The sequence below is a fragment of the Dreissena polymorpha genome, chromosome 3 (genome assembly GCF_020536995.1).
Source record: "Dreissena polymorpha isolate Duluth1 chromosome 3, UMN_Dpol_1.0, whole genome shotgun sequence".
NCBI lineage: Eukaryota > Metazoa > Mollusca > Bivalvia > Myida > Dreissenidae > Dreissena > Dreissena polymorpha.
Window position 1 is genome coordinate 119091469 of NC_068357.1, and position 26157 is coordinate 119117625.

Genomic DNA, 26157 nt, shown 5'->3' on the forward strand with positions numbered 1-26157 from the left:
TATAATGAGATCGATTTGTTGTTTCAATTTTCATTTTTTTACCATTAATAGGTTGATATTACTCAATTCTCGGTACTCAATTATTTTAAATACTGAATTCTGCCAAATTCTTATCTCTTGCTCGGCAAATTTATGAATCTGTTTTTCTTTTAAACAAACATGTTAACTATCTTATCGTAGTCTTTTTCAGTGATTTCCTTTCAAAAATTATAAATACTCAGTTTAAATACCTTTGTCAGTGTTTTTGTTCCGGTTCAAATTCAGGGCCCTATTCTCAATGCAAAAAGTATATATTGGGACCTAAAAATTCCCAATAAAAGGTTTAAAAAAAAAACTTTTAGAAGGGAAAAATACGTCAAGGGCCTTCTCAAAAAAGAAAAAAAACTTGCGACGGCAATTATCAGACCATAGTCTACGAACTCCTGTAGCAGTTGCTTCCATTTGCTGCACGTATCAAAATACATGTTACATCACCATCGATAGATGAAGCATTCATGATCACAATGGGGGACTGATCGGGGAAGTGTGTACAAGGCGATAAGAACACATTGCCTAGAGGCTTATCTCAATTGGCGAGCGTTTATCCCCTTGTTTATCAGGGACAATAAAACATAGCTGCTCTTTTGTTTTGAGGTAAAGTATACTGTGGGCCCTTGCCGAGAAAAAATTGCAGTGGGCCGATTATTTAAAAAAAATCATAGTTCGACAGCCAGCTAGGGGGCCGGGGCCCCTGGGCCCATGGCCTGGGTACGGGCCTGGAGACTATAGTCGGCTAAAAAAAAGAAAGTTATACAAAGGAGCCTTGCTCTGGGAAAACTGGCTTTATGACTGTGCGTTAAGTATCGTCCTTATTCGGCTGTGCAGTCCGGACACGCTGATCAGGGACGACACTTCCGCCTAAATTGGATTTTCTTTAAAGGAAAAATACCATAAAGCGGAATGTGTCGTCCCTAATTAGTCTGTTCAGACTGCACAGGCTTATCTGGAACCACACTTTACGTACAAGCAAGAAGACCCGATTTCCAATAGAAAGTCTCTAAAACATTCTTTATCTAAGTCAATACTTGTATACATATATAGTCTGTTCGGACTAGTCACGCTTATCTGGGACTACACTTTACGTACTAGCAAGAAGACTTCACAGTCTTATCTGGGACCACACTTTACGAACTAGCAAGAGGACTGCACAGTCTTATCTGGCACCACACTTTACGAACTAGCAAGAGGACTTCACAGTCTTATCTGGCACCACACTTTACGAACTAGCAAGAGGACTGCACAGTCTTATCTGGGACCACATTACGAACTAGCAAGAAGACTTCACAGTCTTATCTGGCACCACACTTTACGAACTAGCAAGAGGACTTCACAGACTAATCTGGGACCACACTTTACGAACTAGCAAGAAGACTTCACAGTCTTATCTGGCACCACACTTTAAGAACTAGCAAGAAGACTTCACAGTCTTATCTGGGACCACACTTTACGAACTAGCAAGAAGACTTCACAGTCTTATATGGCACCACACTTTACGAACTAGCAAAAAGACTGCACAGTCTTATCTGGCACCACACTTTACGAACTAGCAAGAAGACTTTAGAGTCTTATCTGGGACTACACTTTACGTACTAGCAAGAAGACTTCACAGTCTTATCTGGGACCACACTTTACGAACTAGCAAGAGGACTTCACAGTCTTATCTGGGACCACACTTTACGAACTAGCAAGAAGACTTTACAGTCTTATCTGGGACTACACTTTACGTACTAGCAAGAAGACTTCACAGTCTTATCTGGCACCACACTTTACGAACTAGCAAGAAGACTTCACAGTCTTATCTGGGACCACACTTTACGAACTAGCAAGAGGACTTCACAGTCTTATCTGGCACCACACTTTACGTACTAGCAAGAAGACTTCACAGTCTTATCTGGGACCACACTTTACGAACTAGCAAGAAGACTTTACAGTCTTATCTGGGACCACACTTTACGAACTAGCAAGAGGACTGCACAGTCTTATCTGGCACCACACTTTACGTACTAGCAAGAAGACTTCACAGTCTTATCTGGGACCACACTTTACGAACTAGCAAGAGGACTTCACAGTCTTATCTGGGACCACACTTTACGAACTAGCAAGAAGACTTTACAGTCTTATCTGGGACCACACTTTACGTACTAGCAATAAGACTGCACAGTCTTATCTGGCACCACACTTTACGTACTAGCAAGAAGACTTCACAGTCTTATCTGGCACCACACTTTACGAACTAGCAAGAGGACTTCACAGACTAATCTGGGACCACACTTTACGAACTAGCAAGAAGACTTCACAGTCTTATCTGGCACCACACTTTACGAACTAGCAAGAAGACTTCACAGTCTTATCTGGGACCACACTTTACGAACTAGCAAGAAGACTTCACAGTCTTATATGGCACCACACTTTACGAACTAGCAAGAAGACTGCACAGTCTTATCTGGCACCACACTTTACGAACTAGCAAGAAGACTTTACAGTCTTATCTGGGACTACACTTTACGTACTAGCAAGAAGACTTCACAGTCTTATCTGGGACCACACTTTACGAACTAGCAAGAGGACTTCACAGTCTTATCTGGGACCACACTTTACGAACTAGCAAGAGGACTTCACAGTCTTATCTGGGACTACACTTTACGAACTAGCAAGAAGACTGCACAGTCTTATCTGGCACCACACTTTACGTACTAGCAAGAAGACTTCACAGTCTTATCTGGGACCACACTTTACAAACTAGCAAGAAGACTGCACAGTCTTATCTGGGACCACACTTTACAAACTAGCAAGAAGACTGCACAGTCTTATCTGGCACCACACTTTACGTACTAGCAAGAAGACTTCACAGTCTTATCTGGCACCACACTTTACGAACTAGCAAGAGGACTTCACAGTCTTATCTGGGACCACACTTTACGAACTAGCAAGAAGACTTTACAGTCTTATCTGGGACTACACTTTACGTACTAGCAAGAAGACTTCACAGTCTTATCTGGGACCACACTTTACGAACTAGCAAGAGGACTTCACAGTCTTATCTGGGACCACACTTTACGAACTAGCAAGAAGACTTTACAGTCTTATCTGGGACCACACTTTACGAACTAGCAAGAGGACTTCACAGTCTTATCTGGGACCACACTTTACGAACTAGCAAGAAGACTTTACAGTCTTATCTGGGACCACACTTTACGTACTAGCAAGAGGACTTCACAGTCTTATCTGGCACCTCACTTTACGTACTAGCAAGAAGACTTCACAGTCTTATCTGGGACCACACTTTACGAACTAGCAAGAAGACTTTACAGTCTTATCTGGGACCACACTTTACGAACTAGCAAGAGGACTTCACAGTCTTATCTGGGACCACACTTTACGAACTAGCAAGAAGACTTTACAGTCTTATCTGGGACCACACTTTACGAACTAGCAAGAAGACTTTACAGTCTTATCTGGGACCACACTTTACGAACGAGCAAGAAGACTTCACAGTCTTATCTGGCACCACACTTTACGAACTAGCAAGAGGACTTCACAGACTAATCTGGGACCACACTTTACGAACTAGCAAGAAGACTTCACAGTCTTATCTGGCACCACACTTTACGAACTAGCAAGAAGACTTCACAGTCTTATCTGGGACCACACTTTACGAACTAGCAAGAAGACTTCACAGTCTTATATGGCACCACACTTTACGAACTAGCAAGAAGACTGCACAGTCTTATCTGGCACCACACTTTACGTACTAGCAAGAAGACTTCACAGTCTTATCTGGCACCACACTTTACAAACTAGCAAGAAGACTGCACAGTCTTATCTGGCACCACACTTTACGAACTAGCAAGAAGACTTCACTGTCTTATCTGGCACCACACTTTACGTACTAGCAAGAAGACTTTACAGTCTTATCTGGCACCACACTTTACGAACTAGCAAGAGGACTTCACAGTCTTATCTGGGACCACACTTTACGAACTAGCAAGAAGACTTTACAGTCTTATCTGGCACCACACTTTACGTACTAGCAAGAAGACTGCACAGTCTTATCTGGCACCACACTTTACGTACTAGCAAGAAGACTTCACAGTCTTATCTGGCACCACACTTTACGAACTAGCAAGAGGACTTCACAGACTAATCTGGGACCACACTTTACGAACTAGCAAGAAGACTTCACAGTCTTATCTGGCACCACACTTTACGAACTAGCAAGAAGACTTCACAGTCTTATCTGGGACCACACTTTACGAACTAGCAAGAAGACTTCACAGTCTTATATGGCACCACACTTTACGAACTAGCAAGAAGACTGCACAGTCTTATCTGGCACCACACTTTACGAACTAGCAAGAAGACTTTACAGTCTTATCTGGGACTACACTTTACGTACTAGCAAGAAGACTTCACAGTCTTATCTGGGACCACACTTTACGAACTAGCAAGAGGACTTCACAGTCTTATCTGGGACCACACTTTACGAACTAGCAAGAGGACTTCACAGTCTTATCTGGGACTACACTTTACGAACTAGCAAGAAGACTGCACAGTCTTATCTGGCACCACACTTTACGTACTAGCAAGAAGACTTCACAGTCTTATCTGGGACCACACTTTACAAACTAGCAAGAAGACTGCACAGTCTTATCTGGGACCACACTTTACAAACTAGCAAGAAGACTGCACAGTCTTATCTGGCACCACACTTTACGTACTAGCAAGAAGACTTCACAGTCTTATCTGGCACCACACTTTACGAACTAGCAAGAGGACTTCACAGTCTTATCTGGGACCACACTTTACGTACTAGCAAGAAGACTTTACAGTCTTATCTGGGACTACACTTTACGTACTAGCAAGAAGACTTCACAGTCTTATCTGGGACCACACTTTACGAACTAGCAAGAGGACTTCACAGTCTTATCTGGGACCACACTTTACGAACTAGCAAGAAGACTTTACAGTCTTATCTGGGACCACACTTTACGAACTAGCAAGAGGACTTCACAGTCTTATCTGGGACCACACTTTACGAACTAGCAAGAAGACTTTACAGTCTTATCTGGGACCACACTTTACGTACTAGCAAGAGGACTTCACAGTCTTATCTGGCACCTCACTTTACGTACTAGCAAGAAGACTTCACAGTCTTATCTGGGACCACACTTTACGAACTAGCAAGAAGACTTTACAGTCTTATCTGGGACCACACTTTACGAACTAGCAAGAGGACTTCACAGTCTTATCTGGGACCACACTTTACGAACTAGCAAGAAGACTTTACAGTCTTATCTGGGACCACACTTTACGAACTAGCAAGAAGACTTTACAGTCTTATCTGGGACCACACTTTACGAACGAGCAAGAAGACTTCACAGTCTTATCTGGCACCACACTTTACGAACTAGCAAGAGGACTTCACAGACTAATCTGGGACCACACTTTACGAACTAGCAAGAAGACTTCACAGTCTTATCTGGCACCACACTTTACGAACTAGCAAGAAGACTTCACAGTCTTATCTGGGACCACACTTTACGAACTAGCAAGAAGACTTCACAGTCTTATATGGCACCACACTTTACGAACTAGCAAGAAGACTGCACAGTCTTATCTGGCACCACACTTTACGTACTAGCAAGAAGACTTCACAGTCTTATCTGGCACCACACTTTACAAACTAGCAAGAAGACTGCACAGTCTTATCTGGCACCACACTTTACGAACTAGCAAGAAGACTTCACTGTCTTATCTGGCACCACACTTTACGTACTAGCAAGAAGACTTTACAGTCTTATCTGGCACCACACTTTACGAACTAGCAAGAGGACTTCACAGTCTTATCTGGGACCACACTTTACGAACTAGCAAGAAGACTTTACAGTCTTATCTGGCACCACACTTTACGTACTAGCAAGAAGACTTCACAGTCTTATCTGGCACCACACTTTGCGTACTAGCAAGAAGACTTTACAGTCTTATCTGGGACCACACTTTACGTACTAGCAAGAAGACTTTACAGTCTTATCTGGGACCACACTTTACGTACTAGCAAGAAGACTTTACAGTCTTATCTGGGACCACACTTTACGTACTAGCAAAAAGACTTTACAGTCTTATCTGGCACCACACTTTACGTACTAGCAAGAAGACTTTACAGTCTTATCTGGGACCACACTTTACGTACTAGCAAGAAGACTTTACAGTCTTATCTGGCACCACACTTTACGTACTAGCAAGAAGACTTTACAGTCTTATCTGGGACTACACTTTACGTACTAGCAAGAAGACTTTACAGTCTTATCTGGCACCACACTTTACGTACTAGCAAGAAGACTTTACAGTCTTATCTGGCACCACAATTTACGTACTAGCAAGAAGACTTTACAGTCTTATCTGGGACCACACTTTACGCACTGGCAAGAGGACTTCACAGTCTTATCTGGCACCAAACTTAACACACAAGCAAGAAGAACCGTTTTCCCATAGCGAGTCTCTAATACATTCTTTATCTTAGCAAATACTTGTATACATAGTCTGTGCGGACTGCACACGCTTAACTGGGAACACACTTTACGCTGTTACCAAATCGCTGTTGAGTAGCGGTATGTCCATACATTGTTTACCTGCAAACAGGAATGCGATAATGAAGGTTATATAATCTTTTTTATTAAAACCATATAACATCGGAAACTTTTGTCAGTTGAATCGATTCCATTTCATAGCAAGACCAACGTATTAATGTCTTTTGAGATGATTCTAAGAGCGCACCTTGAGCGGGGATTTAACAAGGGGTAATCCGGTCGCAAACGAACAAACTATCGACTGCATCATTGCAACCGTATAAGAGTTGAATGCAACTGCAGCGTGCAAACTACCAATTTTTTGCAATTACCGGTAATCGTGATATGTTTGTATGTTTTAGTTGTGTTTTTTTTTATATAAAAAAGTAAATAATAATAATAATTTCATGCCTGTTAAGATTTATGGAGTTTAATTGCTACTTTTAAATTTTGAAGATACATTTTAAAAACCGGTATGCATTTTACATTTTAAGTATATATTTTCTCTGAGAGGTGAAATGACGTTGTGTTTATGAATTTACAGCGAATCAGAACTGATTGTTGATAAAATTATCCGACATTCGTTGCTATTTTATTTCATATAATTTATTCGCCCCGAAAATTCGTCAGTAACCTCCAACACCGTTGAATAACAATAGATTGTTTGAAAAGAAACACGTGACAAGTTCTATCCTAGTATATAGATAAAGTCAGTTTCGGCTTGGCCTAATTATTGTGTTGATGTTCTGTTTGTTTGTAAAAATATGTTAATTGATGATTTATGATAAGAACACATTTTAATATTTCAAAGACTAGCAAAATACAAATAAACATGCATACATACACAATCAAAAATATATATTTCAAATTTTCAATATAGAGTTTTTTATTGGTAATGCTCACCTGTTTGCAGACCTTTCACTTTTATTACGTTGCCAAATTTTATGGCGATCCACTCATCGCCATGACAAAACGCGACCTTTCTAGACTGACCTTTACCCGTCACATTGCGTAGCAACCGTGGGGGTCGACCTTGATGTTCCAGATTTTGATCTCCCCCAACGACCCGCAGACTAAAGAAGGTCAAGCGTTAATAATCTCTCTATATGAGACCATCTTGTTTAGCGTTTCACGTTTGTTTACATTTTAGAACCAATTTATTTTGGTTTCGTTTCTGTAGATGACTGTGAATTATTTCATTTTTCATCACACCATTAAACGGTAAATACCGACCTCTCTCGTGCAATATTTGTTTCATCGTAATGGAAATATGTGGCCTCGATTACGCTTATATATGTTGATAAAGAAAGTTCAAAACTGTAATAAAATATCCACTCTTACAATTTATACATGTCGAAAATTGCGAAACTAAAAACGTTAATTCAGTTTCGTAAACCCGCCCCAAAAAAGCAACTCTTTTATAAAGTTAAGCCATAACGTATAATGCACCTGTGATTACATAATGTCCACATGACGTAATCGTCATCATGTAAATTTCGGACGTGTGCACGTGAATGCCGTGAAGCAGTTGACCCCCGGGACGCTCCAGGATGTTGACATCGGGCTCGAACCACACTTTTGAGCTATATTCACGTAAGCGCTGCTTGAACTCGGCTGTTGTCTGAAACAAAACACTGCATTGAGCCGCGTCATGCGAATATGGGTCGTATGCCGATTGCGCACTCTGGTCAGGAGTTACTTTGTTCTCTTTAAAGTCACGCGATATTTCGTGATGTCAATAGCAGACAGGGTAGCTCCTGATCCGATTGAATGAATGCACAGGCTGGCCTGGGGCTTCGCTGACCACATACGGCAAAAGAACAGTGTTCGCATGAAGCGGCTCAATTCATACAGAACTTTTAAGAAAACATTTCTCGGTGATTTTCCTTGTTAAATGCCTGTAAAAATATAACGTATTGTAACATCAAACAGCATATTTTGATTATTTTGGGTGAAAAGAGTGTTCCACTTGTATGCGCGGGGTTTCTTAAGTAATAACGATATTTGACTAGCAGATCTCTTATTCAATTATCTATTATTCAAGTGCTACCGGAGATGTACAAAAATGATTATGTATTCTTGTTTTACCTTAATATAAGTTTATAAATATGCGTCTTGTTCTGGGAAAACTGGGCTTAACGCATGTAAATAAACTGTCGTCCCAGATTAGCCAGAACAGGCAGCAACTTTCCGCTTATATGGAATTTTTCGTTAAAAAGAAGTCTCTTCTGAACGCAAATCCAGTTTCGGCGAAAAGTATCGTCCCTGATTAGAATGTGTGGACTGCACAGGGTTATCTGGGACAACACTTTGAGCAGATGCATTAAGATCAGCTTTCTTGAAACGAGGCTCATATCAGTCCTATTTCAAACTTCGTTGTCCTCCAGGCGCCCTAGTAGCTGAAGCATGAACTGAACCGGATCCATCTGCAGGCCATTCCGGGCGAGCAGAAGCGCCTCCAGAATGCACTTGATCAGGGGTTTCCCCGGGAATGCCGCTTTGGCCGCCGTGAAGTCGTCTAAAAGCGCCCTGGGAGAGCCGCGAGAAACATGCGTGAAATACATACTTTAAGACGCGTTTGGCTCATGTTCCAGTGTTAATACAAGAGACAGTGTTTTTTTTTATTTTGACAGTAAAAACATGTACTATTATCTATCTTCATATGTTTTTAACGAAAAGCTAAAAATGTTACCGAGCAAAGTTTACTTACTTATTTTTTAAAAGCTATAGATAATGTTCACATAAAAAGCTCAAACAATCTAAATTAGAGTGAGACTGCACGATTTTTATATGTGTTAAATTGATAAAAATATGTTAGAATAACACGAAATAGGAAAATTAAACCTTGAAGACGAATTTCATAAAATGAAGCATAGACAAATTAGCGCCCCGAGCCGATTGTGACGAAGATATTTCGTACATATTTTCCTACAATAACCGAAGCATTCGTCTTTTTATTAGGGTCGGAGTTAGTGTTGTTTGTCGTATGAATAGATATCGTTGCAGGAAATTAAAATGATCCTTAAAACAAAATTGTGTCTTTGTGTCGTATGAACGAATCTGCGCTAAAACTAAATTTAGATTCACATCGTACATGCATGATATACATGCTGGCGAATTCGACTCCCGGGATTCGACTACACAGACATTTTCGACTTCAGAATTAAATATCTGGCTTATTTCGCATTTTTCGACACATGTTCTTCTTAACTTTCATTTTAATTTATATTGAAATATATGTATAATAAGTTTTTTTTTACACATTTGACGTAAATTAATGAATATTTGACAAAATCGTGCAGTCTCACTTTAACGTGTATTTAAACAGGTAAAAAAGTCATTTTATCAGTCTTCAATTACATCAGGTAACTAAGTCCGCACACACTAGTTACAGTGGTAACAATGACAGTAAACGACAACTAAAACCAATAGTAGAGGGTTAGGTCGAAACAATTTAAGTGAGTAATTATAACATACGATATAACATTTCTTAACCATAAAGCTTACTCAACAAGAAGTGCGTGTAACCAAAGTGCACATTGGCGAGACACTCCTTCTTGAGAAGGTCAACGTGACCCGCGTGCAAGCGGAGATAGGGCAGATTGTTGAGAGCCCGATTGTTGTAGTCATCCTCTCTGAAGCGAAAGGGCTGTGACGTCCCATAGCGGTTCTCTTCTATTACCTCCCCTTCATCGTTCGTATACGGCTTTTTCTCCCTGGAATAAAACACTTTAAAGCTTATTTTAGCATCATTCTCGGAAAACTGGCCTTTATGCATGTGCGTAAAGTGCTTCCCGGATTAGCCTCTGCAGTCAGCACAGGCTAATCCGGGACAATGTAAGCACATGCATTAAGTCCGGTTTTCCTAAAGCGAGACTTATATAGATACTCACGTGCTAGCACATGAATTTGGTTACATGTATTTTCGGTGAAAATTTCGATATTACAGGGAGTGAATTAGTAAAACCAATGTCAAAAGTCTCTATTTAAAAATGACTTGAGGCAATTCGAAAATAACGAAACGTTTAAAAACTCATGAATACGATAATGTTCCTCATTATACTTCTTTATTGGAGGATCAAAAATTATCAAAGACTCACATAGCAAATTGCGCCTGATTGAACAATCAACTTATATTTTCATATTTTGCATACTCGTTATTGTGATTATCTTTCTGATATAACGACTAACTGTCCATACATATCATAATTATGCACAATACTACCATTGGCCCAGGTTCCCGCGAAGAAATCAGCTAGGTTGCTATGAAGACGCTTTTCTGCGCAAAATCTGCGCAGTAGCGCTCGTGCGCAGCTTCCGTTAACTGACGGTGGTACCAGTTCAACACGCGCGCACCGTCTGCACCGTGCTCAACTGCGGTGAAAAAACAACACATCTGTTAATTATAGTCAGTCACAGAGCATTACAAAAATACGCGCAGTGTGTATGTAGTACATGTACTGTTTACATGCAGAATGTAGCTAATTTACCACTTCCGCTGATGCAAAAGTCATAAGCAAGTCACTTAAAGAAAGTTGAACAAAGTGTTTCTCAGCTGAAAACAAATCAGAAAGCATCAACACGCCGGTATGCGAATACTTCGTTGACGGATGGCACTTCACTAACAGAGAACAACAAAAGCCACGCGCGAGAGGTGAGTTCTTCAGCTTTTTTGTATTTATGTTCTGTTTATTTGGTTTTTAGAGACAGAACATTGTTTGGGTGATTAATGGTTTAGCACTTCGTATTGCGAAGAAAGAAATTCGCGGAAAAACGGTGAATTATTAAAAAAAACGATAAAATTCCATCGATAATCAGCATGAATTGAATGAACAGTACATATTTTAACAAAATAAACATACTTGGAAATAAATCAAGAACGTGCTTACTATTCGAAATAAAAGATCAATATATCCAGTAATGTTACAACATGTTACATTTTAGTTTACTAATGTATTTGAGAAAATTCAAATTTTTTAAGAGTCGCATGCACATTTTTCATCTGCACTTCGTTTACCGATCATCTAAAAAACAATGACACTTCGTTTCCCGACATCTAGACACTTTTTCGGCGTAAGCTGCATAAGCCAGCTTTTCACCTTAGCCTGACCTTTGTAAGTGTCCAATAAAATTCAAATAAAATTTCCCGCGGCTAGGTACGAATGAATACACTTCATTTATTCCATTGGCTGATTTGAGTATACCACCAGAACATTGGAAACATATCCGCGTCTTTGTAACACTGTTTTACTGTATGAAACAATTTTATCTCTAATGAAAAGGCTTAATAGATAGAACAGTTTTACACTCAATTCTCGACATCAATACAGTTTGTGCGTATACCTTTTATTTTCAGAGTATTACCAGCGCAAAAGCGTTTATACTTAAAAGGCTATGTTCTCATATTTAGTACTTACTTCCATATTCCTGTCAACATGTTAACATGTAAAAGTATAAAGAGCAGCGGAAGCGAGGCCTCACTTTAAAGCATTGCATTTCAATTCGCGAGTTTTCGGGTCAATTCGCGGACATTCAGAGTTTATATACAGGTCATCACCGGAGTTCGCGGCCAGTAAAATAATCGTTATATAATAAAGACGCTATCCGTGAACTAGGTGACCTCGAATTTTCTTTAGACCAGAAATATGTTAAATGAAGATATTCAGCAATATAATTATGGTATGTCAATAATAGATTCTTAATGTGTTTTCAACAATACAATGATAAATATTATTTTTGATAAATTTAACAATAATTATTCCACCATATTGCCTAATGTACTAAAGTGATATTATGAGCATGCAACAGTTTATAGGTGTCTATCGCAACCGTTGATTATTTTTGATGTTTCTACTTCATATACACTTATATTAATTAATGCAGCATCAACATACTAAAACAATATACCAGTAAACGGTAAATACCGACCTCTCTCGTGCAATATTTGTTTCATCGAAATGGAAATATGTGGCCTCGATTACGCTTATATATGTTGATAAAGAAAGTTCAAAACTGTAATAAAATATCCACTCTTACAATTTATACATGTCGAAAATTGCGAAACTAAAAACGTTAATTCAGTTTCGTAAACCCGCCCCAAAAAAGCAACTCTTTTATAAAGTTAAGCCATAACGTATAATGCACCTGTGATTACATAATGTCCACATGACGTAATCGTCATCATGTAAATTTCGGACGTGTGCACGTGAATGCCGTGAAGCAGTTGACCCCCGGGACGCTCCAGGATGTTGACATCGGGCTCGAACCACACTTTTGAGCTATATTCACGTAAGCGCTGCTTGAACTCGGCTGTTGTCTGAAACAAAACACTGCATTGAGCCGCGTCATGCGAATATGGGTCGTATGCCGATTGCGCACTCTGGTCAGGAGTTACTTTGTTCTCTTTAAAGTCACGCGATATTTCGTGATGTCAATAGCAGACAGGGTAGCTCCTGATCCGATTGAATGAATGCACAGGCTGGCCTGGGGCTTCGCTGACCACATACGGCAAAAGAACAGTGTTCGCATGAAGCGGCTCAATTCATACAGAACTTTTAAGAAAACATTTCTCGGTGATTTTCCTTGTTAAATGCCTGTAAAAATATAACGTATTGTAACATCAAACAGCATATTTTGATTATTTTGGGTGAAAAGAGTGTTCCACTTGTATGCGCGGGGTTTCTTAAGTAATAACGATATTTGACTAGCAGATCTCTTATTCAATTATCTATTATTCAAGTGCTACCGGAGATGTACAAAAATGATTATGTATTCTTGTTTTACCTTAATATAAGTTTATAAATATGCGTCTTGTTCTGGGAAAACTGGGCTTAACGCATGTAAATAAACTGTCGTCCCAGATTAGCCAGAACAGGCAGCAACTTTCCGCTTATATGGAATTTTTCGTTAAAAAGAAGTCTCTTCTGAACGCAAATCCAGTTTCGGCGAAAAGTATCGTCCCTGATTAGAATGTGTGGACTGCACAGGGTTATCTGGGACAACACTTTGAGCAGATGCATTAAGATCAGCTTTCTTGAAACGAGGCTCATATCAGTCCTATTTCAAACTTCGTTGTCCTCCAGGCGCCCTAGTAGCTGAAGCATGAACTGAACCGGATCCATCTGCAGGCCATTCCGGGCGAGCAGAAGCGCCTCCAGAATGCACTTGATCAGGGGTTTCCCCGGGAATGCCGCTTTGGCCGCCGTGAAGTCGTCTAAAAGCGCCCTGGGAGAGCCGCGAGAAACATGCGTGAAATACATACTTTAAGACGCGTTTGGCTCATGTTCCAGTGTTAATACAAGAGACAGTGTTTTTTTTATTTTGACAGTAAAAACATGTACTATTATCTATCTTCATATGTTTTTAACGAAAAGCTAAAAATGTTACCGAGCAAAGTTTACTTACTTATTTTTTAAAAGCTATAGATAATGTTCACATAAAAAGCTCAAACAATCTAAAGTAGAGTGAGACTGCACGATTTTTATATGTGTTAAATTGATAAAAATATGTTAGAATAACACGAAATAGGAAAATTAAACCTTGAAGACGAATTTCATAAAATGAAGCATAGACAAATTAGCGCCCCGAGCCGATTGTGACGAAGATAGTTCGTACATATTTTCCTACAATAACCGAAGCATTCGTCTTTTTATTAGGGTCGGAGTTAGTGTTGTTTGTCGTATGAATAGATATCGTTGCAGGAAATTAAAATGATCCTTAAAACAAAATTGTGTCTTTGTGTCGTATGAACGAATCTGCGCTAAAACTAAATTTAGATTCACATCGTACATGCATGATATACATGCTGGCGAATTCGACTCCCGGGATTCGACTACACAGACATTTTCGACTTCAGAATTAAATATCTGGCTTATTTCGCATTTTTCGACACATGTTCTTCTTAACTTTCATTTTAATTTATATTGAAATATATGTATAGTAAGTTTTTTTTTACACATTTGACGTAAATTAATGAATATTTGACAAAATCGTGCAGTCTCACTTTAACGTGTATTTAAACAGGTAAAAAAGTCATTTTATCAGTCTTCAATTACATCAGGTAACTAAGTCCGCACACACTAGTTACAGTGGTAACAATGACAGTAAACGACAACTAAAACCAATAGTAGAGGGTTAGGTCGAAACAATTTAAGTGAGTAATTATAACATACGATATAACATTTCTTAACCATAAAGCTTACTCAACAAGAAGTGCGTGTAACCAAAGTGCACATTGGCGAGACACTCCTTCTTGAGAAGGTCAACGTGACCCGCGTGCAAGCGGAGATAGGGCAGATTGTTGAGAGCCCGATTGTTGTAGTCATCCTCTCTGAAGCGAAAGGGCTGTGACGTCCCATAGCGGTTCTCTTCTATTACCTCCCCTTCATCGTTCGTATACGGCTTTTTCTCCCTGGAATAAAACACTTTAAAGCTTATTTTAGCATCATTCTCGGAAAACTGGCCTTTATGCATGTGCGTAAAGTGCTTCCCGGATTAGCCTCTGCAGTCAGCACAGGCTAATCCGGGACAATGTAAGCACATGCATTAAGTCCGGTTTTCCTAAAGCGAGACTTATATAGATACTCACGTGCTAGCACATGAATTTGGTTACATGTATTTTCGGTGAAAATTTCGATATTACAGGGAGTGAATTAGTAAAACCAATGTCAAAAGTCTCTATTTAAAAATGACTTGAGGCAATTCGAAAATAACGAAACGTTTAAAAACTCATGAATACGATAATGTTCCTCATTATACTTCTTTATTGGAGGATCAAAAATTATCAAAGACTCACATAGCAAATTGCGCCTGATTGAACAATCAACTTATATTTTCATATTTTGCATACTCGTTATTGTGATTATCTTTCTGATATAACGACTAACTGTCCATACATATCATAATTATGCACAATACTACCATTGGCCCAGGTTCCCGCGAAGAAATCAGCTAGGTTGCTATGAAGACGCTTTTCTGCGCAAAATCTGCGCAGTAGCGCTCGTGCGCAGCTTCCGTTAACTGACGGTGGTACCAGTTCAACACGCGCGCACCGTCTGCACCGTGCTCAACTGCGGTGAAAAAACAACACATCTGTTAATTATAGTCAGTCACAGAGCATTACAAAAATACGCGCAGTGTGTATGTAGTACATGTACTGTTTACATGCAGAATGTAGCTAATTTACCACTTCCGCTGATGCAAAAGTCATAAGCAAGTCACTTAAAGAAAGTTGAACAAAGTGTTTCTCAGCTGAAAACAAATCAGAAAGCATCAACACGCCGGTATGCGAATACTTCGTTGACGGATGGCACTTCACTAACAGAGAACAACAAAAGCCACGCGCGAGAGGTGAGTTCTTCAGCTTTTTTGTATTTATGTTCTGTTTATTTGGTTTTTAGAGACAGAACATTGTTTGGGTGATTAATGGTTTAGCACTTCGTATTGCGAAGAAAGAAATTCGCGGAAAAACGGTGAATTATTAAAAAAAACGATAAAATTCCATCGATAATCAGCATGAATTGAATGAACAGTACATATTTTAACAAAATAAACATACTTGGAAATAAATCAAGAACGTGCTTACTATTCGAAATAAAAGATCAATATATCCAGTAATGTTACAACATGTTACATTTTAGTTTACTAATGTATTTGAGAAAATTCAAATTTTTTAAGAGTCGCATGCACATTTTTCATCTGCACTTCGTTTACCGATCATCTAAAAAACAATGACACTTCGTTTCCCGACATCTAGACACTTTTTCGGCGTAAGCTGCATAAGCCAGCTTTTCACCTTAGCCTGACCTTTGTAAGTGTCCAATAAAATTCAAATAAAATTTCCCGCGGCTAGGTACGAATGAATACACTTCATTTATTCCATTGGCTGATTTGAGTATACCACCAGAACATTGGAAACATATCCGCGTCTTTGTAACACTGTTTTACTGTATGAAACAATTTTATCTCTAATGAAAAGGCTTAATAGATAGAACAGTTTTACACTCAATTCTCGACATCAATACAGTTTGTGCGTATACCTTTTATTTTCAGAGTATTACCAGCGCAAAAGCGTTTATACTTAAAAGGCTATGTTCTCATATTTAGTACTTACTTCCATATTCCTGTCAACATGTTAACATGTAAAAGTATAAAGAGCAGCGGAAGCGAGGCCTCACTTTAAAGCATTGCATTTCAATTCGCGAGTTTTCGGGTCAATTCGCGGACATTCAGAGTTTATATACAGGTCATCACCGGAGTTCGCGGCCAGTAAAATAATCGTTATATAATAAAGACGCTATCCGTGAACTAGGTGACCTCGAATTTTCTTTAGACCAGAAATATGTTAAATGAAGATATTCAGCAATATAATTATGGTATGTCAATAATAGATTCTTAATGTGTTTTCAACAATACAATGATAAATATTATTTTTGATAAATTTAACAATAATTATTCCACCATATTGCCTAATGTACTAAAGTGATATTATGAGCATGTAACAGTTTATAGGTGTCTATCGCAACCGTTGATTATTTTTGATGTTTCTACTTCATATACACTTATATTAATTAATGCAGCATCAACATACTAAAACAATATACCAGTAAACGGTAAATACCGACCTCTCTCGTGCAATATTTGTTTCATCGAAATGGAAATATGTGGCCTCGATTACGCTTATATATGTTGATAAAGAAAGTTCAAAACTGTAATAAAATATCCACTCTTACAATTTATACATGTCGAAAATTGCGAAACTAAAAACGTTAATTCAGTTTCGTAAACCCGCCCCAAAAAAGCAACTCTTTTATAAAGTTAAGCCATAACGTATAATGCACCTGTGATTACATAATGTCCACATGACGTAATCGTCATCATGTAAATTTCGGACGTGTGCACGTGAATGCCGTGAAGCAGTTGACCCCCGGGACGCTCCAGGATGTTGACATCGGGCTCGAACCACACTTTTGAGCTATATTCACGTAAGCGCTGCTTGAACTCGGCTGTTGTCTGAAACAAAACACTGCATTGAGCCGCGTCATGCGAATATGGGTCGTATGCCGATTGCGCACTCTGGTCAGGAGTTACTTTGTTCTCTTTAAAGTCACGCGATATTTCGTGATGTCAATAGCAGACAGGGTAGCTCCTGATCCGATTGAATGAATGCACAGGCTGGCCTGGGGCTTCGCTGACCACATACGGCAAAAGAACAGTGTTCGCATGAAGCGGCTCAATTCATACAGAACTTTTAAGAAAACATTTCTCGGTGATTTTCCTTGTTAAATGCCTGTAAAAATATAACGTATTGTAACATCAAACAGCATATTTTGATTATTTTGGGTGAAAAGAGTGTTCCACTTGTATGCGCGGGGTTTCTTAAGTAATAACGATATTTGACTAGCAGATCTCTTATTCAATTATCTATTATTCAAGTGCTACCGGAGATGTACAAAAATGATTATGTATTCTTGTTTTACCTTAATATAAGTTTATAAATATGCGTCTTGTTCTGGGAAAACTGGGCTTAACGCATGTAAATAAACTGTCGTCCCAGATTAGCCAGAACAGGCAGCAACTTTCCGCTTATATGGAATTTTTCGTTAAAAAGAAGTCTCTTCTGAACGCAAATCCAGTTTCGGCGAAAAGTATCGTCCCTGATTAGAATGTGTGGACTGCACAGGGTTATCTGGGACAACACTTTGAGCAGATGCATTAAGATCAGCTTTCTTGAAACGAGGCTCATATCAGTCCTATTTCAAACTTCGTTGTCCTCCAGGCGCCCTAGTAGCTGAAGCATGAACTGAACCGGATCCATCTGCAGGCCATTCCGGGCGAGCAGAAGCGCCTCCAGAATGCACTTGATCAGGGGTTTCCCCGGGAATGCCGCTTTGGCCGCCGTGAAGTCGTCTAAAAGCGCCCTGGGAGAGCCGCGAGAAACATGCGTGAAATACATACTTTAAGACGCGTTTGGCTCATGTTCCAGTGTTAATACAAGAGACAGTGTTTTTTTTATTTTGACAGTAAAAACATGTACTATTATCTATCTTCATATGTTTTTAACGAAAAGCTAAAAATGTTACCGAGCAAAGTTTACTTACTTATTTTTTAAAAGCTATAGATAATGTTCACATAAAAAGCTCAAACAATCTAAAGTAGAGTGAGACTGCACGATTTTTATATGTGTTAAATTGATAAAAATATGTTAGAATAACACGAAATAGGAAAATTAAACCTTGAAGACGAATTTCATAAAATGAAGCATAGACAAATTAGCGCCCCGAGCCGATTGTGACGAAGATATTTCGTACATATTTTCCTACACTAACCGAAGCATTCGTCTTTTTATTAGGGTCGGAGTTAGTGTTGTTTGTCGTATGAATAGATATCGTTGCAGGAAATTAAAATGATCCTTAAAACAAAATTGTGTCTTTGTGTCGTATGAACGAATCTGCGCTAAAACTAAATTTAGATTCACATCGTACATGCATGATATACATGCTGGCGAATTCGACTCCCGGGATTCGACTACACAGACATTTTCGACTTCAGAATTAAATATCTGGCTTATTTCGCATTTTTCGACACATGTTCTTCTTAACTTTCATTTTAATTTATATTGAAATATATGTATAATAAGTTTTTTTTTACACATTTGACGTAAATTAATGAATATTTGACAAAATCGTGCAGTCTCACTTTAACGTGTATTTAAACAGGTAAAAAAGTCATTTTATCAGTCTTCAATTACATCAGGTAACTAAGTCCGCACACACTAGTTACAGTGGTAACAATGACAGTAAACGACAACTAAAACCAATAGTAGAGGGTTAGGTCGAAACAATTTAAGTGAGTAATTATAACATACGATATAACATTTCTTAACCATAAAGCTTACTCAACAAGAAGTGCGTGTAACCAAAGTGCACATTGGCGAGACACTCCTTCTTGAGAAGGTCAACGTGACCCGCGTGCAAGCGGAGATAGGGCAGATTGTTGAGAGCCCGATTGTTGTAGTCATCCTCTCTGAAGCGAAAGGGCTGTGACGTCCCATAGCGGTTCTCTTCTATTACCTCCCCTTCATCGTTCGTATACGGCTTTTTCTCCCTGGAATAAAACACTTTAAAGCTTATTTTAGCATCATTCTCGGAAAACTGGCCTTTATGCATGTGCGTAAAGTGCTTCCCGGATTAGCCTCTGCAGTCAGCACAGGCTAATCCGGGACAATGTAAGCACATGCATTAAGTCCGGTTTTCCTAAAGCGAGACTTATATAGATACTCACGTGCTAGCACATGAATTTGGTTACATGTATTTTCGGTGAAAATTTCGATATTACAGGGAGTGAATTAGTAAAACCAATGTCAAAAGTCTCTATTTAAAAATGACTTGAGGCAATTCGAAAATAACGAAACGTTTAAAAACTCATGAATACGATAATGTTCCTCATTATACTTCTTTATTGGAGGATCAAAAATTATCAAAGACTCACATAGCAAATTGCGCCTGATTGAACAATCAACTTATATTTTCATATTTTGCATACTCGTTATTGTGATTATCTTTCTGATATAACGACTAACTGTCCATACATATCATAATTATGCACAATACTACCATTGGCCCAGGTTCCCGCGAAGAAATCAGCTAGGTTGCTATGAAGACGCTTTTCTGCGCAAAATCTGCGCAGTAGCGCTCGTGCGCAGCTTCCGTTAACTGACGGTGGTACCAGTTCAACACGCGCGCACCGTCTGCACCGTGCTCAACTGCGGTGAAAAAACAACACATCTGTTAATTATAGTCAGTCACAGAGCATTACAAAAATACGCGCAGTGTGTATGTAGTACATGTACTGTTTACATGCAGAATGTAGCTAATTTACCACTTCCGCTGATGCAAAAGTCATAAGCAAGTCACTTAAAGAAAGTTGAACAAAGTGTTTCTCAGCTGAAAACAAATCAGAAAGCATCAACACGCCGGTATGCGAATACTTCGTTGACGGATGGCACTTCACTAACAGAGAACAACAAAAGCCACGCGCGAGAGGTGAGTTCTTCAGCTTTTTTGTATTTATGTTCTGTTTATTTGGTTTTTAGAGACAGAACATTGTTTGGGTGATTAATGGTTTAGCACTTCGTATTGCGAAGAAAGAAATTCGCGGAAAAACGGTGAATTATTAAAAAAAACGATAAAATTCCATCGATAATCAGCATGAATTGAATGAACAGTACATATTTTAACAAAATAAACATACTTGGAAATAAATCAAGAACGTGCTTACTATTCGAAATAAAAGATCAATATATCCAGTAATGTTACAACATGTTACATTTTAGTTTACTAATGTATTTGAGAAAATTCAAATTTTTAAGAGTCGCATGCACATTTTTCATCTGCACTTCGTTTACCGATCATCTAAAAAACAATGACACTTCGTTTCCCGACATCTAGACACTTTTTCGGCGTAAGCTGCATAAGCCAGCTTTTCACCTTAGCCTGACCTTTGTAAGTGTCCAATAAAATTCAAATAAAATTTCCCGCGGCTAGGTACGAATGAATACACTTCATTTATTCCATTGGCTGATTTGAGTATACCACCAGAACATTGGAAACATATCCGCGTCTTTGTAACACTGTTTTACTGTATGAAACAATTTTATCTCTAATGAAAAGGCTTAATAGATAGAACAGTTTTACACTCAATTCTCGACATCAATACAGTTTGTGCGTATACCTTTTATTTTCAGAGTATTACCAGCGCAAAAGCGTTTATACTTAAAAGGCTATGTTCTCATATTTAGTACTTACTTCCATATTCCTGTCAACATGTTAACATGTAAAAGTATAAAGAGCAGCGGAAGCGAGGCCTCACTTTAAAGCATTGCATTTCAATTCGCGAGTTTTCGGGTCAATTCGCGGACATTCAGAGTTTATATACAGGTCATCACCGGAGTTCGCGGCCAGTAAAATAATCGTTATATAATAAAGACGCTATCCGTGAACTAGGTGACCTCGAATTTTCTTTAGACCAGAAATATGTTAAATGAAGATATTCAGCAATATAATTATGGTATGTCAATAATAGATTCTTAATGTGTTTTCAACAATACAATGATAAATATTATTTTTGATAAATTTAACAATAATTATTCCACCATATTGCCTAATGTACTAAAGTGATATTATGAGCATGTAACAGTTTATAGGTGTCTATCGCAACCGTTGATTATTTTTGATGTTTCTACTTCATATACACTTATATTAATTAATGCAGCATCAACATACTAAAACAATATACCAGAAAGAGAAAAATAATGCATTTGAATATCAACCGTACTTTCGTTTGACAACTGATCAGGCGTTTACGAGTTGAACTTAAATTTAGTTTTAGTGCAGATTTGTTCATACGACACAAAGACACAATATTGTTTTACGGATCATTTCGGCTTACAGGACTGGGTGGGTCACGTAAGAATATCGAATATAATTTTTTATTTTTATAAACAACTGGTAGCAAGGTGAGTTGCAGATAATTGATCAGTAACCACATTTTAACTAACTATTTTGACCTGTTAATTCTTTTCAGTTCTTTTCAGTTCAATTCAACAGTGCAAAATGCCCATAATATCACTTTAAGCATGAGCACGATGATTCTCGATACTGTTAATAATCGAATCAAATAGCAATGCCCGACAAACCTCTTAAACAGGTTTGTTCGAAGAACGCGCCTATAAATACGGATACTTCTCGTGTGGCCGGTTGACTCATATGTTTAAATTTCACTTCCATTCTTCTTTTGGTTTTCTGTTTTGTATCTATAGGTTAACATATGTTATAATGTAAAATAAGCCGCGAAAACTCCGCGTAACATCCCGTACTGCGTGTGATGCAGCTAAGAACTGCACAGAAAAAGACATTCGCTATCCTTGATCTCATTCATTAAACTATTTACGCCGTATATCTTTTTTAAAGATATTTCTTGTTTCTGGATATAACACACTCGTTTTTGTGAATCAAAAATGCAGAATTCGCTGTGGAATACTGTTAAAGTAAGCAGGCAATAAATAAAAATGTATGTACTTAGTACGCAAATAAAAAACGAATTACCGAAGCATGTTCTTATCCCTTTGAAATATGATTATGATTTGGTATAAATGTAAAAGATAAATGTTAAACATAATGGATATGTCTAATGAGTGAAATCTATATGACCATATATTTTAAATTACGTTCTAAACGGTTGATCTAAAGCATTTATCTTTATGTCCAAATGAAGGTACTAAGGCTATTTACTTACATATTAGATAGCATGTCATGAATAATCACTCTGCTTAAACTGCCTCTCAGAGATTAATATCAGCAGCGATGCAGGTCCGAAATTCTATTGGAACTTTTTGGCTCAATGCCAGTAAACGAAAATAGCAATAAAAGAACGGGCGGGTCGATTTAATCACACGACAGTGGTGTTAAAAGTTATGCATATCCGTCTTTGTTTTTAATATAAACACAACACATGCTGCATATGAAGTTGCATATACGTGACACAATTATTTATTACAGGATGAGTGAATCGGAGCTTATGAATTCCGCCGACGGTTCGTTGTTGGACATTAGTTTAGAAGAAGAATTGTGTACTAGCGAACGGTTCTCGTGTGTAATTTGTGAGGCCAGTTATGCTAGGAAAGCCTACTTGAATCGTCATTTGAAGACACATGAGGATGGATGCATAAAGTGCTCAGTGTGCACTCAGTTCTTTAAGACTGAGGAAGATAAAAGGAAACACATCGAGGACAAACATAGGCCAATCATGTGCGAAAGTTCTGGAAAGGTTTTTTCCACTCGTAACTATATGGAATTCCACAAGAAAACCCATGAGGTAGAGGTTGTGAACTATGACAAGAAATGTCCATTTCCAAACTGTGGGAAGATATATTGGCAGAATTCTAAATTTCAAGACCATTTGATGATGCGATTCAAATAAGCACAGCCGACATAGGATTTTATGAAGAACAGATGTGTATTTGCCTCATAAAGACCCCTTCACTACCGTTATCTAGAGCTCTGCTATAAGTCAAATTAAACACGATTGTGTTGATCCGCATTATCCGTTGTATTTTCATTTCTCTGAATCTCAAGTTACCAATAAAAAACAAGTTCATTATGTACACATTTATTTAATAATAAATATTATCTTATTTGAAAATTGCAATTATAATAAACATAGTATAAATTAATAGTAATGTGATTTTTGAAAAATATATTTTCAAAATGTTTCGTATGAATAGCCATAATACAAATAAATGCATCTAAGGTAGAAGATAAAACTCAGTTATTAGAGTGCCCGCTTTGTTGAAAGTCTCCGTAATCTGAAGTGCCCTTTATCGGTAAACAAAGTGCCTGCAACTTTATGTATGCCACCTATTACAACATGCACTATCTTTGTTTATATTTCATTGAATACTATCAAAATTTCAGTATTTGAAGCACAGTGATAACTCTACATGCTGGAATAGCAAACAATTTCTTGCAATATTTCTAAGTAGTTTTATTTTGTTAAAATGTTTACTGTTCATCCAGTTTATGCTGTTTTCCGATCGAATTTTCTATTTTTTGGGCAAAACTGTACCATTCTTCCGTGAAATTGTGTATTCCCAATACAAAAGGATACACCATTTATCAACTTGACCATGTGTCTTGTCTTAAAAACTAATCTTTGGGATATAACTTTAAATAAAACAGAGGAACTTACCTCTCGCGCGTGGCGTTTGTTGTTCTCTGTTAGTGAAGTGCCATCCGTCAACGAAGTATTCGCATACCCGGCGTGAACCAGTTGTGATATTACTCAAACGTTTATCTTGTTTATTAATATCCATGACATTTATTGATAGCGCAAGCATATATCAGAACTTGTCTTTGAGGCATTTTTTTTTCTGAAATGTATATATGCTTAAGATGGAAAACATTATTACTAGTACGCTAGAAAATGAATTTGATACTTTACAAGGTTTCATAATATATTATATATTTACGATTTGTTAACAATCGTTTAACGTAATGAGAATGCTTGTTTGATTCATTACTAAAAAGTTAAAGCTCCTCTAAATGTTATGTGTCCCTTATTTTAACGCTTTGAAGAGTTATGTACATGACTTGTAACTGAATTTGTTATTCGTCAGTGTTTGTTATAATTTAAATCTGATGATTTTAAATATTAGCATTTTCCCATGTGTCAATCTCATAAACTCAAACGGTAATGTTAATCCGAATGTCAAATCATAATTGTTACTTTGCGATTCAATGTGTTAATGTTGCTTTAAGTAATATTAATGAGCCGTTCACAAATGTTCTAAAGCTTAAAACTCAGTGCAAAATTTCTGGTAGATTAGAGAATGGAAATCGTCTAGCTGCTGTAGAATTGCATGCCATAACGCATACCTGCATTATATAATCTTGCATACTATATGTTATTATTCAAAGTTTCTTGATAGTCATATTTGTTCATCTAGATTCCCTGTATCGGTCATATATCTTGTGAATGCAGAATGCCGGATTGCTTATTAATTTTGAAACCTGAAATGGAATATATCAAAGTAATAAAGTAATAAAATATGTTGTATGGCTTTAAATCTATGAGACGTAAGTTCTCAATATAATGCAACATCCATTAGATATATATGAGAAATGAAACTCCAGTATCATAATGAGTATATAGTTGTGCGCAATTCATTTATTTAATGCAAATGACATATTCATATGATCCTCACTATTGCAAAAAGGGGATTACAGGCTAATCAGGGACGACACTCTCCTTTAATATGGAATTGTTCGATATAAAGGAAGTCTCTTCTAAACCAAAATCAAGACTCAGTGGTAAGTTCCGTCCTACTGTGTGGGCGGCTAATATGGACATCACTTTACACACGTGCATTAAGCCCCGATATTACAAACGGGTTGCTTATTTACAAGCTTTTTCGCGTAAGCTTCGCAAGTGAAAATTTGGTATAGTATTTGCTTCATGATTGAGACTGCCGATCTCGTATATTACAATTTGTTTAACTTGGTTGTTACAACGTGCGACATTCTGTCGGGTTTTAAATGCGTACAACGTGCGACATTCTGTCGGGTTTTAAATGCGGGTGTTAGGTGTGTGTGTGTGTGTGGGGGGGGGGGGGGATATTCGTCATTATTAGTGAGACTGCTCATTTCCAACTTACAATTTCTATAACATGAATGTAAAACCGATATACAGTGTAACGACATCCTGGTGTGATGACACACTCTCGTAAAGAATCAGATCAAAATGGACCACATTTTAAGTTTATAAAAAATAAGATCATGAAAAACTAATTGTATGCATGCGGACCAATGAAAACAGGCTATTTAATAATTATCAGAATCTGAACGCAAATGTCACCAAACATTGCAAAATACGATTGTGATTTCGACATAGTATCTCGGCTGTAGACTATGAGTTTGTTATTTTTACGGAAAAAAATATTGTTGTTGTTTCTATTATTGTTGTTTAAATGAAAACATGCTAAACCAAACTGTTTGAC

General features: G+C 37.9%; 2 long non-coding RNA genes across 10 annotated transcripts; one reads left to right on the forward strand and one right to left on the reverse strand.

Moving 5' to 3' along the window:
• Window positions 1-7731: 7731 nt before the first annotated feature.
• On the reverse strand, window positions 7732-24445 carry LOC127871218 (uncharacterized). Of its 7 annotated transcripts, XR_008045230.1 has the most exons (5): window positions 24351-24445; window positions 10831-10979; window positions 10113-10321; window positions 8978-9134; window positions 7732-8226 (listed from the first exon to the last, which is right to left on the reverse strand). It is a non-coding gene; the product is annotated as an uncharacterized LOC127871218 (long non-coding RNA). The 7 variants fall into 7 exon arrangements; XR_008045229.1 differs by lacking the exons at window positions 7732-8226; window positions 10831-10979; window positions 24351-24445 and adding an exon at window positions 20219-20566 and having other exon boundaries at window positions 8655-9134; XR_008045228.1 differs by lacking the exons at window positions 7732-8226; window positions 10113-10321; window positions 10831-10979; window positions 24351-24445 and adding exons at window positions 14807-15015; window positions 20219-20566 and having other exon boundaries at window positions 8655-9134.
• On the forward strand, window positions 11126-23653 carry LOC127871220 (uncharacterized). Of its 3 annotated transcripts, none has more exons than XR_008045232.1 (2): window positions 11126-11259; window positions 23162-23653. It is a non-coding gene; the product is annotated as an uncharacterized LOC127871220 (long non-coding RNA). The 3 variants fall into 3 exon arrangements; XR_008045233.1 differs by lacking the exon at window positions 11126-11259 and adding an exon at window positions 15820-15953; XR_008045234.1 differs by lacking the exon at window positions 11126-11259 and adding an exon at window positions 20514-20647.
• Window positions 24446-26157: the final 1712 nt, after the last annotated feature.